We start from the raw sequence: 14,429 nt of genomic DNA, 5'->3' as shown, positions 1-14,429 counted from the left end.
AAATAAAACTCTTAGGCCATGGTCTTGTAATTTTGCCCATTTTTCTAAATGTATATTTTAATTAACTGTTTACTTAGAAAATTCAATATCTATTTATGATTTAAAAAGTGGCTTTTGCAAAGAAGAATAGAAATGGGTACCTTAATTTGGCAAGGGCTCTATACCACCAACTTATAGCCAAATATGGAAAGATAAAATATTAAATGCTCTCTTTAAAGATTAGAAACAGTATGCAAATGATGGTATAACCACTGTTTAACATAATATTGGAGGTGATAGCCTCTGTTATAATAATGGACTTGACAGGAAACAGTGTACAAAAGTGTTCTTCATAAAAGCAGCATGAACTAACAGTTACTTACAATTTATCTAATTAAAAATATATAATTCCTATGGAGAAAAAATTAATATACCAAAAAAGGCATAAAAGATAATAAAAAAATTCGTTCCATATTTTTGGATGAAATGATTTAACTTTTTAAGATGCTGGTTCTAAGAATTATCTATATATTAAAAGCAATCTCAATCAAAATTTCAATTGGATTTTTTTAGGAGCTTAATAAACTCATTCTGAAATTTATGTAAAAGAACAAAGTCAACTTTGAAAAAGTATGAATTGGGGTAGAGAGATTGCCTCTTGGAAATTATGACATACTACAATGAGATAGCATTACAAATTAGTGCGGTATTATCACAAAAATAGAGGGATAGTCTAAGGAAACAGAATAGAGAGCTTAGGGAGAGACCACTTGTGTATGGGAACTTTGGAAACTTAATACATAATAAAATTTCCATTTAAATTAATAAGGAAAATAAATGATGTTTCTGTGCATCACTATATGGAGATAAATTTAGATACCTAATGAAGACCATTTACAGATGGACTCCAGATGGATTAAAGACTTATAGACAAAATGTAAAACTTTTAAATTCTTAAGTAAAAACATCTTTGTGATCCTGTTGTAGGGAAAGACATAAGAATTTCCATACCATAAACTATATATATTTTGTAATTTGGGTTTATTCAATGCAAAACAATGTGGACAAGTTTGCAAAGATAAGAAATGGGCAAAGACATTTTCTACTTCTAAAAATAGCAGGGAACTAATATCTAGAATATAAAGAATTTCCTGGAAATAAGCAAGAAAAATACAATAACCGCTGGGGCACCTGTGTGGCTCAGTTGGTTAAGCATCTGCCTTTGGCTCAGGTCATGATCCCAGGTTCCTGGGATGGAGCCCCATATTAGGCTTCCTGCTCAGTAGGGAGTCTACGTATCCCTCTCCCTCTGCTGCTTCCCCCGCTTGTGCTCTCTCTCTCTGTCAAATAAATAAATAAAACCTTAAAAAAGAGAGACAAATATAGTAACTATAAAAGAAAAATGGACAGAGAATATAATATGCAATATGGGAAGAGAAAGTCCTAAAAGATAGTAGTATATGAAGAAATGCTCAAGCTCATTAGTAACCAGAGAAGCACAATCAAAATGGTTAAAGGCTATTACTTTGCACCTATCAATATAGCACCTTTGCACTATATTCGTGTAGATATTGTTTTATGTATTTTTATTTTGAAATTTACTTTTTTAGAGGACCCAGGTTAAATTAAGGTACTGCACAGCTTCTCAGAGAGGGCCCCACAGCAGGAGCCTGGGTCCCAAGAAGAGCATTTACTTTTAGCAATCAAATAGAGGGACATAGTATAACCAGAAAAAACACAAGACGCTTCTGCCTCTGTCTTGGACCTGAAAGAAATCCAAGGGGTGGCTTATCTAACTAAGATTTCTCTTTGGGATAAGTCATTCTCACCCCCTGGATCTGGGAGCCCTGAGAGCCTTTCTACCCCTGGTGTCCTTCTGAAGGCAATTCCTAAAGGGGGAGAGAAGTCTGCAGAGACATTCCCAACCAGTGACAGGGAGCTGGCACCTCAGAGTCCCCAGTTGTAAGGATCCTCACTCCCAGCCATTTTGGAAACAAATGAAGACAGGGTAAGTTGATATTAGAATAGAAGTGTACACAGGTACAGTTGTTCCAGACAGCATTCTGGCAGAAATTCATCAGTTCATTATCTTCACACTCTGCGAGCTAGCAGTTTACCTCCTAGATGTATGTTCCAAAGGAATTTGCACACATTCCAAATGGGGAGGGTGCAAGTGGATATTCACCACAATATTACTGTACATGGTAGCCGGAGGTTGGAGAGCATCCGTGACTAGTTAAAGAGTGGGGGAGCTTCATGCAGTTAGATACAGTGGGCTAGATATTCACAAAGCAACATGGATGCCTAGTGTTATAAGTAACAGATTGAGAGTGTATTATATAGCAGAATATATAATATTCACTTGTGCTCTTACATCAACAATAAACATTTTGCTAGAAAACTTAGCAACAAAAAGGTATACTTTTAGCTATTAGAGTGGTTGTCCATGGGGGATGGAGTACGAGGAGGGAATGGTAATAATAGGGAAAAGCAAATTTAAAACATGACTGAGGGAGGAAAAGTTCAGGAAAAAGAGCAACTTCCTCTGAGGCAAGAGGGATGGTAGTAGTCGATGCGTTTTATTGCAATAAATAACAATGTTTGTGTTCTTTTGACTCTTGTGAAACTGTGTGATGGTTAAGGATATTTCATGCTATATGTTTACTTACTTTATCCTTAAATCCTTGAAAACCCCTGACTCACTCCAGGAGTCATGATGCAACCTCATTGAGCAGTTTAAGAAGGAAAGAAGTTTTAATTAGGTGACTGGATAAAAATTCAGACTCATAATGGATTATGTAAGCTTGCTGCTCTGTAATAATTTCTACTACTAAGTGAATCCATTGAGATTAACTCTCTCTGATAGCCTAATAAATAAATGCATGTATCAGAGAAGCATTATTCCTTTTATTCATTCCTCTAATTCATTTACCCAAAAGTGACAATTCTGCAGTTTTGCAAAAGCTTGACAAGTCCTTATTTATCTCCCTTTGATACTGTTTTATGAACATAACAGGTATTTCTTTAGCTCTCTATTTGTGAAAGTCTAAAATTTCTAATTAGATTTGCTTTTTTGATTGGAACCACCAGAATTACCCTTTATATAACATTTATTACATTTTTTATGAAAGAGATATATGCCTCATATAGAGAATTTTGTATACGCATGTAAGAGGCATAATTTAGAATGTCATAAATGAAAGTGGACACATTTTTTTCTTTGTTTTGTCTGTAATTAATCTTGTCTTTCAGTAGGCAACATATTCTGTTCCATTTCAGGGTATTCATTCTGTCCCAGAAATCATTTTTATTTTTTCTGCAAAACTCAAATATCATTCCCATCATTGGCAAGTTTAAAACTTAGTCACTTTGCTTTAAATACTCTGTCTTTTGGAATGGATCTACACACATTCCTCAAGCCCCACCCTAAATCTTAAATGTTTTCTCTGTGCTACACTTTCCATGGTACTTTTGGGCTGATATCCCCTTCATGTTCTGCAGAGGCAAGTATTCTACTCCATATCTTTGTTGTTCCAATAACCCATATGCCAGGTCTTTCAGTTGTCATTTTTCCTCATCACACCTTGTAATTTTGTAATACCACTTAATACGTAGTTGTCAAAATTTCTTCTTTCCCACTATCCTTGGGTATCCTGTCATATGAATTTTATAATCACCTTATCCTTCCAAGATAATCCTGCTTGATATTTACTAAAAATGCATTGTAAATACAGATTTATTTGGGAGAGTTGACATCTTTACAACATTTGTATTGTAAATTTTTTTGGGATGTACTTACAACCCTCGGTCAAGTTCAATAGTTTTTTGTTTTGTTTTGTTTTGATTTTTGGGTGACTTCTAACTGATTTCTTGATTTCCAAGTTTTTTCTTAGTTATGTTTTTTGTGTGTACTTTCTTTTTTAGAAAATTAAAAAAAACAATTTTTTTAAAGTAATCTCTACACAACGTGACTTTTGAACCCACAACTCCTGAAATCAAGAGTTGCATGCTCCACCTGTGGAGGCAGCTAGGCACCCCTTGTGTGTACTTTCAAATATGATTTTTGGGTTGGTGACTCTATAGGTTACTAGATAGACAGTGATACTTCCTAAATCTACACAAATTAATCATTAGGCATGGGGTGCTAGAATATAAATATTAAAAACTAACTATGGGCCAGGCATTATAGTAGACAACATAATTCTTACCAAATATTTGAAAGGTAAGTGTTGACATGTATTTTCTTTATTAATTCCTTCCCTTACACACACACACACACACACACACACACACACACGTACACACTTCTGAGAGGTAGATACTATTCTCATTTTACAAAAAACTGAGCCAACAGGACAGAATAACTTGTATACAGTTACTTAGCTTATTAATACTGGTGTTTGGATTCAAAGTTTCCCTTTTTATTTATGGTCATTTTCACTGTAAGATAAAGATCCTGCCACTGCACCACATCTGACTTATGATAACTAGAATGCATACAGTGCTATGGTAATATCTAAGAGAAAGGGAATAATTTCAACTGAGGAAATTCCAGAAGGCTCACTGTGTACAATTTAGGATGCTGAACATTATTTCAACGGTGGATATTCATGTATCAAAACTGTGGGCATACTTCTTTTTTAATCATGATAACTTTAGAATTTCATTAATATACATTTAGATCAAGAAAGTAGGGCTGTGTTTGAGAAGTCCTTGTAGCATTTATAAAATCTGATAAATAACCCCCACCTGGTAAGTACCATAGGTTTCTGTAAATTCACTGCTCTTCCTTTACAAATTTCTAAAACACCTAAGCTGATTTGTTTGAAATACCGTTATACTAAGTCGTGAACCTGCTATAATTGTATAGTAGATTCAAGACATTTACTGTTGTGAATCTGAGTCCACAGACTCAGAAAAAAAAAAAAAAGTCTGTGTGGTGTGTTCTGATTCCCCATTAGTTTCTTTTCTTTCTTTTTTTTTTTAAAAAAGATTTTATTTATTTATTTGACAGAGGGAGTGAGAGAGCACAAGTAGGCAGAGCAGCAGAGGGAGAGGGAGAAGCAGGCTCCCCACTGAGCAGCGAGCCCATTGCTGGGGCTCCATCCTAGGGCTCTGGGATCACGACCTGAGCAGAAGGCAGTTGCTTAACTAACTGAGCCAACCAGGCGCCCCACCATTAGTTTCTAATTATTGAATATCCCTTTTAGGTCTAAATAAAGTCCTGGAAGCAGTCCCCAATGTTCTATATTGTGCATACAGTTCTTGTTCCTTTCCTGATATATGTAGATAAAGAGAGAGAGAATGTGTGTGGGAGATAACAGAGATAGGTGCTGGGATTTAGGCTGCATGAATAGAAAGAAATATGATATCCAGGACAAAGCATGCATTCTTTCAACTCTTATAGTTGGTGACACATTTAGATTATATTATTTAATTCTGGATGACAAAATTCAAGAGAACTATTAACAAACATCGGTGCATGGAGAGGATTCCTCTAGCTATTGGATGGAAGTAAAATCTTACCCTATGAGTACTTCAATGAATTTGGCATTTTTATGCTTCAAGAACATGAGAATCAGGGAGACAACATAGCTGCTTTCAAATATTTGAAAGACCGTCTGTGTAGCGGAAAAAATGCAGGGATTCTGTGCGGCTCAACAAGGCATATGAAAACCGAGGGATAGAAATTACTGTGGAGAGAGAGAGGGATGCTGGGAACACCCTCAGAGGAAGGAGTGCAGAGAAGGCTCTTCACAGAGAGGCATGTGGAGAACACGCTGCCAGACGGAATGCTGGGACAGCGACTTAGGAGAGAGGGATGCTGGGAACTTCCGTCAGAGAACTATGCCGAGAATCTCTGTCAGACAGAGAGGAAGATACCTAAACACTCCGTCAGAGAGGGATCACAGAAATAATCATTCAAAGAAATAGGTGAGGAGTAGCGCCGAGGTGGACTTCCGAACACTCCGTCAGAGCGGAATGCCAGGAACTTCCCTCAGAGAGAGGATTTGCGGAAACACCCTCAGAGAAGGGATGCCAGACACGCAGGTCAGAGGGATTCTGGGAACACCTCTCTGAGAGAGGCATGCTGGGATCGAGTCATCAGAGAGAAGACTGCTGCAAAAATGAGGTAACAGAGGGACCCTGGGGGACACCCAGCAGAGAGGGATGTTGGGAATACACATCAGAGAGAAGGATGAAAAAAAAAGTTACAGTGGAAAAGAGTTTAAAGCTATACCCACTTGATTTTTCTGGGAAAAAAAGATATGTTGACCTTAGCAGGAACTGAGTTTCTTGTTATTAGAGGTGTTCAAACCGAGCCATGACAATAACGTGTTGGGAGGAATTCAGTCCTTCAGTGGAAGACGGGATTAGATAATACATGGTATCTTCTCATACTGCATCTATGATTGTATTAAAAAAAAAAAATCCGTTCATGATCAGTTTCCTCCTTTCCAAGATGGCAATTTCAATCATGCTCAGCACTGATTCAAACCTTAAGGCTTTTGCAACCAGAAACAACACCCTTTTAAAATTCAAAGGTTTTCTTCCTACTTTTATCCCCTTGGCTAACATAACTTCCTGTTTAGAAGAACGTGGTGGGGGAGGGAGCCCAAAGGTATCATACACATCAAAGAGCTCTTGAAATACAACATTTTGATGAGTTAAGAAGTAAAGCAGTTAAGAAATAAGTATAGATTAAATGTCTCTTAAAAAAATGGGTGTTAAAAATTGATGGAACAGCACCTGGCAAACCACACTGAAGATTTTGCCAAGCCCCCAATATTTGAAATATTCTTTGTTACACTTGACAAAGTCAACCCCGCTGAGTGTCTCAAAAGTTATTGCCACTACAGGTTGGCAAAGCAATCCATAAATACACCGTCCAAGTTTTCAAACAGTTTCTTCAGTTCAGAAACAAAATATAGTCCAAATCCTAAGTGAATGAGGATTTTGTGGATCTCTTCCAATTGGGGGAAATAAATTTGGAAAAACACAGCTATTAAAAATAGTACCAGTGATATAATTATTTTCCTTCTAATAAAAAAAAACCTCATACTTTAGTTTTTATGATATGCTGTTGTGTACTTTTTGGTTTTGTTATTTTATTGCAAAAGGTTATATTGCTTTGTGTATATTGTTCTTTCTAAAGTCACAGCATGGTTGATTTCTAAAATCAACTAGTATGGACACTATCTTGTTCGTTCCTACCCTGACAATCCTTTATTCTCTCCCCATCAACTGACCCCTCTCCTATATTCCACAGTGTCTCATCCAGGAGGTGTACTTATCTTTCGCTTTTATTCTTTTCCTTTTTTATTGCGTGAATTACAGTAGAAGGACAGTAGGATCTTCAGCAGCCATACTGTCATGTGCAGTAAACTCAAAAACGGAAGCCAAGCACTAAGAATGGTCATTGGTGACTATGCAGCCACCATACCAGTCCTAGACTGACCCTTCCAAACTCTTTTCATTTGGGAAAGATACATAAACACTTCTTTGTTTAATCTACTGTTGAGTTTTCAGTTAAATGTAGTCAAATTCTATTCTGTACATCTAATTGTTCTATCAGTGGGATCAGAGAATAAGCTAGAAATAATCCCTATTTCTCAATCTCAGTCCTCTGACTTCTATTCTGGAAATTGTTCATTAATTCCAGAAAACAACATTCTCACTTATCTGTTCTCTCTTGTCACCTGTGACAACATTTACAGAAATGTTGTGATTATTGGATTATTTGTCTCTTACTGGGTAAGACTGGGTACACCAGTCCTGTCACTTATGGTATAAGACTGGTGTACCCAAAGAATAAAGTGATAGAGGGCCTGGAATGCAGAAGATAATCAATATACACTGAATTAATTAATTAATAAAAAAGATTTTATTTATTCATTTGAGAGAGAGAGACAGAGACAGAGAGCATGAACGGGGGGTGAGGCAGAGGGAGAGGGAGAAGCATATTCCCCACTGAGATGGGAGCCTGATGTGTGGCTCGATCCCAGGACCCAGAGATTATGACCTGAGCTGAAGGCAGATGCTTAACCATCTGAACCACCCAGGCATCCCTCACTGAATTAGTTTATTACTAGAAAAGTCTAAGAAAATACACAAGCCAGTGTTCCATAATAGGAAAATGTGGTAGCTAATAATGTGGCTTATGCCCAGTACTGACAAGGCAGTGCCCATGATGGGAACAAAAGCTCAACAAAAGAAGGGAGAACCAGATTATCAAGGAGGCTACAAAGGCAGCTTGCAAGTAGGAAGACAGAGGCTCAGGCATTGTAACTGACATATTCATAGACACCTGCTTATAGGACCAAGGTGGTAGCATAATGATGGCAGTCAATATAGAATGTTATATAGAATTGTTGCAGCCTTAGTTAGTGATTTTTTAATTCCTCCAAGGGTTAGAATGTTTGGGTGTGATTGTCACAAAAGGAGGGCTATTGAGGATAAAAATACCAAAGTGTTTCCTTAGCATTTTGTGGTTTTTCTACTCTAATCTCAGTCTGCTTGCAGTAATGATTGGTAACAAAAGACTCCTTTCTGGTCCATTGCCTAAATCATCAGAACCAGAATTTTTCTCTATGTTTCTAAAACATTAGGCTACTTCAGAATTTTGCTTCTATTCTGTATACATGCTGTATATAATCCCATATATTCCATGGCATTAGTTACCATCCAGATCAGGTTAAATGAATGCTACCAATATACCTCCATTCCCACTTCTCTCTCTGTAAATGTCAAACTTCACTAGTCAATAGACACATTTTTTTTCACTATGAAGGAATTTTGCCTCTGTTTTCAACTCAGAACTCTAGAAAAAATGCTATAATATTTCCGAGTAGAAACATAAGATAAAACCTTTTGCCATTCCTGTGCCATATATTGAATTCCACCAAATACGCATCTTTACTAGATCTCTTTCCTCAGCTTCATATACATAGATAAAACTGTGTGTCTCAAATTAATGTCTGAAACGGATTTCAATTATTTCTCCTCTCATCCCAACCATCTCCTCATATGCTTCCTTTCTTGCCACTGCAAATGCTACCGCCATCCTTTCAGTTGTGTCCAAGCAAAAATCTCAACATTAACTTTGGCTTATCTATTCTCCTCATCCCCATCTATAATCAATTATAAAATCTTGTCATTCTACCTTTTAAATATGTAGTCTTTCCATTATTCTTCTGTTACTACTCTAATTCAGAGTTCCACGACTGCATACCTAAATTAATAAAGTGGATTCAAGTTTTGGTCATTTCCAACGTATCCTCCATATTGAAGCCAGAATAATATTTCCAGAATGCACCTCTCTGCTTTTTATTCTGTAAAATTTTCCCGTTGACCTTAAGATAAAGTCCAACTCCATAATAATGTTTATAAGTACCTTTATGATCTTCTTTTCTCTCTGTACTTCCTCTGTTCTTCCCATCCTCATCCAACTCTATACTCCAGAGACTTCTAATATTTTGTGCACATTATTCTTTCTACTTGCTAACTCTTTTTCATCTTTTGATACATATTTTATATGTCATAGAACACTTTGGGATCTACATGTTCTTCATTAATTTATTCAAAAACACATTTTGAGCATATATCAAATTCTCGGGCATTGTGCTGGTAAGTAAGAATAAAAATAATACTGTTCATGGTGTGCCTGGGTGGCTCAGTCAGTTAAGCATCTGCCTTCAGCTCAGGTCATGATTTTCAGGATCTTCTCCCTCTCCCTTTGCCCCTCCCCCACTTGTTCTCTCTCTCTCTCTCTCTCTCTCTCTCTCTCTCTCCCTCTCTCAAATAAATAAAATCTTAAAAAAAGAATAATACTGTTCTTGTATGCACACAACTAATAATCTAATTAAAAGGCATATAGTAACCAATAATTGCACAAACAGCTATTTATAATAACTACTGGATAAAATATAATTTTTAAACATATACAAATAATTCTTGAATCTACTGACTTTAGAATAGATGTTCTTTACTAGAAGGAAAAATAAAAACACACACCTGCATGACCTCCCATTAATGTATAAATCGAGTGCTAGCAGTCAGTCCCTTACATAAAGGATTTGAATTGATCTTGACTCTGTGTGTGTGTATGTGTCTAAAAAGACCCTTGATCTTGGTGTACAGAGATCAGGGAAAGGGATGGAATAATTTATTTTATTTTATTTATTTATTTATTTATTTTGCCCCAAGGAACTGAGGACATTGGTGAGGGAGGAATGGGACTAAATACCATTTTCCTCTCTATGAGAATTAAAATTCAAGAAACCTGTCAGAGTTTACTGGGTGAACCTGCCTAATGTTCACTGGCAGGGAAAGATCTTAAAGGGGAACTCAAAGTGAGGGAGCAGAGTCTAGGCTGTTAACCTGGACTAAGCATTCATGAGGCTGAGCTAATTCTGAAATAATATATACATGAAGCTTGAACCCTCTGTGTACCCAGTCCTTTTGTCATAAAGCCTGGGCTTTGGACAACATGAGTGTAATCTCATAGCTCATTTATGGGTTAAAAGAAATGTGAACCATAGGAACTTAACCATAGCCCTCTGTATATGACCTGTGTTTAAAAAGGATATCAGCTGGCACAACCAAAATCATGCTGTAAAAGTATTACTTGAACATCCCAGTTGTCTCTCCTTTTAAGCCTGGACTTTGTAATTACCCCTTTGCACTGAGTAACCCTTGGGACACTTCGGTAATTCAGAAATAAGAGGTCTGAGACAGGATAAGAGAATGACAGGGAACTTCGTATGAAGAAAATCATGTGAGTAAATAATTATGATATTATGGTTTTTGTATTTGAAATTAGTGAAGTTTTTCACAACTCATACAGCAATTATACCAATTGCTGTATGAGTTGTGAAAATTTCTATAAATAAATTTACAAAGAACCACAGGTATTTTTTTTTCCCCCTTTAGGAAGTGAGGGCCTAGAGATGTGCTTAAGCAGGGCTTTGTTGTGATTAGACATGAATGTAAGATATGTAATTCTGTGCATAGGATGGATTTGCAAGGTATGAGACATGTGGGAATACCCAGCATTGAAATAAATAGGGGAGGGTTATTTCTCTAGTCATAAGGTAAGATGGTTTGCAATAGTCTATTACTCTATTTTTAAAAAATTTACCTACTCTGAAGAACATCTAATAAATAATGTAGTTATGTGGAAAAAAGGAATAAAGCAAACAAGTAAACAAACAAAAACAGAACAGAACCAAAATTAATTTTGTATAACTTAAATAAATAAGAGGGTTTATCCCTATCCTATAAACCCTATCCTAGGGTTTATCCCTCTAGCTCCCTCTGCTCTCAGTCTCCAAAAGAAGAGAGAAGAGCTGTGAAGAAGCTTGTCCACACTTACCAGGGGTAATTAGTGAATGTAAACCCAAAGACTGATAGAATTCAACAAAACCTCCAAGATCATATATTTCAAGTCTCTCATTTGCAAATGAGAGACTCAAATTCTGGGAGGAAAAGTGGGAGATCTCGAACCAGAACCAAAATCTTTTGATTTTGTTTTATTGAGAATCTTGATTTTGAAGGGGCAGGGTGTCTAAGAGAGAGTGAACCTTTGCAGACTATAAAAGGAGAAAGTGCTGATCTTTTGCTTTCTCGGGGGCCAGGCTCCATAAACTGTAATTGGGGCAGATCTGGAACTGCTCTCAATTTCTCTGCTGTTAGAAAGGCGTAACAGGGCTACTCTGTTGACACTGATGATCAGGATACTAGCAGAGGGCAGCAAGAGGCGCTTCTCTACTCCTCTCCTGAGACAAAGCATAACATGACTTCCCCGGGCACAAGGAAAAAAATTCAGCTCATTTAAAAAAAGAAAGTTTTCTCTGACATTTTGCTCCACTCCTTGCACGTTTCCCCTCTTGTCTTCATTTCTCAGCCTGACCCTCTCATCTCACCTTTGCCCAGAGGGTCAACATAACTCCATGGCTGACACTGATTTTTCTAACAGCAGCAATTTTAAACCAGTAAAAGTATCCCCAAAGCACAAAAGGTATCAAATTAAAGTGCCTCTCCGACAACTTGATACTGTGACTAATTTGCAAAGGCATAAGCGGAGGAATGTGTTGTTTTCTTCTTGGCTTTTGCAACCAAGTATATGTTCATCTGCCCTTGTCTCACCTCTTAGCTTTTATGAATAATCACTTTTAAAATGTGATGTTTCTGAATCAAAGATTCACATCTTTATATTTGTTCTATAGTCGAATATGTGTCTTCATATTTTGCTGCTGTAATTATCTTTCTAGATAATGTCATTTAAGTTCAGATGCACTCAAGGAACTACCTCTCTGCTTTAACTTGTTATTCCTTAAATTTATCATGGAAAGTTTCAAACATAATAAAAAGTATAAAGAATAGTATAATTAATAACCATGAACATTTCACCTATGTTCAGTTTTCATCAACTCTTATCCAATACTGTTTTATCTATACTATGTTTCCTCCTTTCCCTCATTCCATATTCTTTTAAAGCAAATCCTGATATTATATATATTTTTATCTGTAAGTATTTTAGTACGTATGCATATCTACAATATAAGGAATCTTAAAAAATTAAAAAAAAGTTATCGGACATTTATGCTACCTAAAAAGATTAGTAAGTCCTTTCTATCATTTATGTCAATTATCTTAATAAATATTTAAAATTTTATTTATTTAATGTGGATTCAAGATCTATTCACTGTGATAGCTACTGTGTATTAGGTTCTCTTCCAATATATAGATTGCTCCTATGTTTTTTATTAAAAATTATTTAAGAAACGGAATCTTTGGGCTATAGTTTGTCCACAGTCTGAATTTTAATAATTATGTTTCTCATAACATGGTTTCATATTTTCTGTATCTCCTTCATTTTTAAAAAATTAACCAAGGTTTGATGAAGAGATTTAATTAGATTTGGGTTTGGTCTTTTTGAAAATTGTACCTGTTTAGGAGTATAAAATATTTATAACAGGAGGTATATAACACCTGGTTGTCTTTATTTTTAGTACTGTATTTTCTTCCCGGTTATTGACTATTCCGTGATCTAGATTACTTAAATTGTATCAATTAACATTAAAAGTTCTTTTTAAAAAATTAACATATAATGTATAATTTGCTTCATGGGTACAGGTCTGTGAATCATCAGTCTTACACAATTCACAGCACACACCATATCCCATACCTTCTCCAATATCTATATCCCAGCCACTCTATCCCTCCTCCACCCCAACCCACCATCAAACCTCAGTTTGTTTCCTCAGATTAAGAGTCTCTTAAGATTTGTCTCTCTTCCTGGTCCCATCTTACATTTTTTTCCTCCCTACCCTCCACAACCCCTTCGCTGCCTCTCAAATTCCTCATATTAGCGAGATCATATGATAATTATCTTTCTCTGATTGACTTTTCGCTTAGCATAATACCCTCTAGTTCCATCCATGTCGTTGCACATGGCAAGATTTCATTTTTTTGATGGCTACATAGTATTCCATTGTGTCTGTGTCTGTGTGTATACATATCTGTATGTATATATCTATATGTATGTATATGTGTGTGTATGTATATATATATTTGTGTGTATGTATATATATATTTGTGTGTATGTGTGTGTGTGTGTGTGTATATATATATATATATATATATATATATATATATATAAAACTTCTTTATCCATTCTTCTATTGATGGACATCTAGGTTCTTTCCATAGTTTGGCTATTGTGGACATTGCTGCTATAAACATTCGGGGGCATGTGCCCCTTCAGATCACTACATTTGTATCTTTAGGGTAAATATGCTATAGTGCAATTGCTAGGTCATAGGGAGCTCTATTTTCAACTTTTTGAAGAACCTCCATACTGTTTTCTAGAGTGACTGCACCAGCTTGTATTTCCACTAACAGTGTAGGAGGGTTCCACTTTCTCCACATCTTTGCCAACATCTGTCGTTTCCTGACTTGTTGATTTTAGCTATTCTGACTGGTGTGAGGTGGTATCTCACTGTGGTTTTGATTTACATTTCCCTGATAGAGTGATGTGGAACTCTTTTTTTTCATGTGTCTGTTGGCCATCTGGATGTCTTCTTTGCAGAAATGTCTGTTCATGTCTTCTGCCCATTTCTTGATTGGGTTATTTGTTCTTTGGGTGTTGAGCTTGATAATTTCTTTATACACTTGGGATACTAGCCCTTTATCTGATATGTCATTTGCAAATATCTTCTCCCATTCTGCTGGTTTTCTTTTGGTTTTGTTAACTGTTTATTTTGCTGTGCAAAATCTTTTGATCTTGATGAAGTCCCAGGAGTTCATTTTTGCTCTTGCTTCCCTTGCCTTTGGTGATGTTTCTAGGAAGAAGTTGCCACAGTTGAGGTCAAAGAGGTTGTTGCCTGTGTTCTCCTCAAGGATTTTGATGGATTCCTTTCTCACATTGGGGGCTTTCATCCATTTTG

This window comes from Enhydra lutris, unplaced genomic scaffold (genome assembly GCF_002288905.1).
Source record: "Enhydra lutris kenyoni isolate GAN:26980312 unplaced genomic scaffold, ASM228890v2 scaffoldscaffold8, whole genome shotgun sequence".
NCBI classification, from domain to species: domain Eukaryota; kingdom Metazoa; phylum Chordata; class Mammalia; order Carnivora; family Mustelidae; genus Enhydra; species Enhydra lutris.
Note: the sequence above shows the minus strand (reverse complement) of the source record.